Here is a 4,081-nt window from a genome sequence, read left to right on the forward strand (position 1 = left end):
AAAAACATCTTATCCAATAGAACAACAAAGATAAAAATCACATCCATCTCATCAGAAATTATGCGAACAAGAAGAGAGTGGAGTGAAATATGTAAAGTTTTGAGAGAAGAAAACTACCAACCTAGAATTCTATACCTTGTGAAATTATCCTTCAAAAGTGAAAAGAACAAAGAATGTTTCAAACAAAAATCGAGGGCATTTGTTGCCAGTAGACTTGCCTTGTAAGAAATGTTAAAAAGGAGAGAGTCACCAAGATGGTGGAGTAGGAAGACCAGATACTTTGGGGTTTTACTTGGGATTTTACATAGCTTGCACTTTAATGCCTTGGTTACTTGCTGTTTCTATTAACCCATAGCATTAGTTTAATAAATGTTATATTACCAATCTAAAAAAAAAAAAAAAAGAAATACTATAAGTAACTCGATGCCCATGAATTTGATAACCTAAATAAAATGTACCAATTTCTTGAAAGATATAATTTGCCTAAATTTACACAAGAGGAAATAGCCTGAATAGGCCTATGTCTATTAAAGAAATTCAATAAATAATAAGTAACTTTTGTAAACAGAGTGTACCAGGCCAAGATGGGTCACTGGTGAATTCTATTAAACATTTTAAAAAGGAATTATACCAATTCTCTACAATCTCATTCAGAAGATTGTCAACAAAACCGGAAGAAAACATTGCAAGAAAAGAAAAAAAAGAAGTACAGAGCACTATCTCTCATAAACATAGATACAAAAAAAAAATCCTCAATAAAATATTATCAAATTGAATCTGACAATGTATGAAAAGAATTATACACCAGGGCCAAGTGGGATTATCTAGGGTATGTAAGGCTGGTTCAACATTCAAAAGTCATTACATAAACTGGCTAAAGAAGAAATCGCTTGATCAAATCATTGATGCTGAAAAAGCATTTGACAAAAACCAACACACATTCATGATAAAAAGAAAAAAAAAAAAACTATCAGTAAGCTAGGAATAGAAGAGAAACAGTTTTCCTACCAAGATCAGGAATAGGACAAGGATCTCCCCTCTCATCATGCTTTTCAAGTCCACAATGAAGTCCTAGTTAATGCAATAAAATAAGAAAAGGAAATAAAAGGTATAAAGATTAATTAGAAGGAAGAAATAAAACTGTCTTTGTTTGCAGATGGTCATCTATGCAGAAAAATCTGAAAGGATTGACCAAAACACTCCTGTAGCTAATAAACAATTACAGCAAATTTGCAGGATACATGGTTAATATACAAAAATCAACTGCTTTCCTGTATACCAGCAATGAATAAGTGAAATTTGAAATTTAAAAAAAACAATGCCATTTATAATAGCACCCCTCCCAAAAATACTTAGATGTAAATCTAACAAAATATGTACAAGATCTATGTGAGGAAAACTACAGAATACTTAGGAAAGACATCAAAGAAATAAACAAATGGAGAGATATTCCATGCTCATGGATAGGAAGTAACTCCAAGCTAAGAATGCTTTCCAGAGGTCAGTCATTCCTTGACATGAAACCAACTGCCAAATAAAAATACGTTTAAAACCTTATTCTTTGCTACATGGACATTGTAAGAGAAAATTCAGTGGTCTAACCTCCCTAGATAACAGCCTCAAATTCCCATGATACTAATACAGAAATATCTCAGAAACTTTCCATCAAATTTTCATTTTGTAGCTCTCTAGCTTAGGTTTTTCTTATCCATTATTTTCATAACTAAATCTTAGGATGATATTATACCCTACGATTCAAGATGGGAAAGATTTAAGGATGGCCCTCACTGGCTCATAGGCAGGGATGGGTGTCTGGTGAGGTCACTGCTCTGTCAGTAACAGATCAAAGGTGATGAAGAAGATGCTGCAGTGGTACCGTCAAGTCACCGTGGGTAGCTCTGAGCACATCACAAATGCTTTCTAAGCCCACCCTACCTTTCCGCATCACCCACAACTTGCCTGATGGCTTGAAACTCACCTGCTTCCAGTGCAGTGTTCTAAGCTGTTCACAGTTCTGTGCTGCCCTTCTGGTTGTGGCCCTTCACTCTCATTCTTCCTGGGTTTAACTAGGATCCCATTGTTTATCCAAAGGACCTAGAGTTCCAGCAAAGTAGAGGGCGTAGGGTTGAGCTAGCTCAGTTCAGCTCATGATCTGATCTACGTGATGGTCACTCTTGGCCTTCACTCCAGCCCCTTTTCCTGAGACTTGTTTTTCACACTTGGCAGCTTTCCTGCTGGTGAGGGAATGAGCCACCAACATCTCTCACATCATTCCAGTCCTCGCTGGCAGGCACTTAGATGCTGTATGGGACACACACTCACACACACATTTAAAGAAATATACTATTCTGTAAATATCCCAAATTAGATAGTGGACAAATCAGTACTTGATCAGTTATATTAGATCAAGCTTCTTCACTCTAAAATAGATTTAAAATAGAAACTTGGTGCTATGTTTCCATGTAAAATTTGCTTTCTTAGATTTTGTATCAGAAGTTCACATATTCACAGATTTTTCCGGAAGAGTTAAACTAACTTTCATAAGGTTCTGGGCTCAGGATGTACCTTGTTTTGACATTTGCAGGTGACATTTACACATGCAAGGACATAAACCCTGCATATCAGCTGTCTTCAATTTGGTTTGTTTTCCACGGAGTCTTTGTGGTTCTGTGTTCTCTGTTTTCTCAGTGTGGGCTTTCAACACTTCACACAGATGGACTCTGTTTAGAATCCAGTGGAACTGAAAAAGTCCAGCAGTCAGATAACCCAGACAGTCTCAACTTCATTCTGTTTTAAGCCCTCAAATATATTTAAGTCTGCCTCTTCTCTCCCTGAAACAGCAAGAATAAGCAAAGGTGACTTTTACTATTCTGCTTAAGCAGAACCGCTTCCCTTTCAGCCTCCCTCTGAGGATTTACTGGGCATTTTCCCCACTAGACCTGTGATTCTCATTTCCTAGATCTGCCTGCCCCCAGGCTCTTTGGTTTGCTTTTATATATAATATATATATATATGGAACTAATACTTAAGGGCAAATTTTAAAATAATTTTTGTTTCTCTGAAATGATGTGACATATTCCATTAACAAGTCAGAGCTCTGGTGACAATTAACATAGATGTTAGGAAAAATCAGGAACTCATTCTCTGCATTTGGTAAGAGGAAATATAGTTTCTGCTCTGTACAATATAGACAAAGTAAGGAATGCCAAAATGGCTCAAGAGAAAGGAAAAAAAGAAGGTGACTCAGAATGTTTAATTATTTCTAAGTAACTAAACACTTACAAACAGCTTTGAAACAACACTTTCACCTTTTCCATTTCTGTTCTTATGTCCTAAAATGAAGTTATAATATAAGAGTTGCCAATTATTGAGCCATTTTGATATATCAAGAACTATGTGTACTAGATATTTTTACCCTGATATTTTAAGAAACTTGCTGGTCACTCAGTTAAGCTGTAGACCTGAGATTTCTAACACAGAGCTACTCAAGTCCAAAGCTCATGATCTGAAATACATGGCCTTTCCATCTTTGTTTACCCCAATGCAAATGATGAGCTAGGCAAGGTATATGTGATCAGGGATAGTGAGGGGTGGAAATCTTCCCAGTGGCAGCGGGTGAGTGGCACGATGGGACATTCTGTTAGGATAGAGGGGTGGGAAGGGACGAGGGGAGAAAAAGGACTAGTTCAGTAGAGCTTATGGGAGAAAGTATTTTCATTACTTATCCTGCCTTCCCACCCCCAACTTCCTCAACTATTTACTGAGGCTTGGTTTTAGAGATTGCCCTTGGGTCCAAACACCTGTTAAAGGACATAAATATTTTAATGTTTTTGAATACTGATCTATGGTAAAGTTTTTTAATGATCTCAGTTAGAAGACAAAAATACAAACACTGATGAATTTTATGTAACTAAAAGTTGTTGAGTTGATGTAACATCCTATATTCTGAAAGATGTCTATCCTGCTATTTTCAAAATCATTGCACAAAAATGTTAAATAAAAAAGTAAAAATAGTTTTTAGCCTTTCTCTTGTTCTGTTTTTGAGACTGAGTGGAAACACTCTTTGAAATCCTAAAGTTTG

Source organism: Camelus bactrianus, chromosome 10 (genome assembly GCF_048773025.1).
Source record: "Camelus bactrianus isolate YW-2024 breed Bactrian camel chromosome 10, ASM4877302v1, whole genome shotgun sequence".
NCBI classification, from domain to species: Eukaryota; Metazoa; Chordata; class Mammalia; order Artiodactyla; family Camelidae; genus Camelus; species Camelus bactrianus.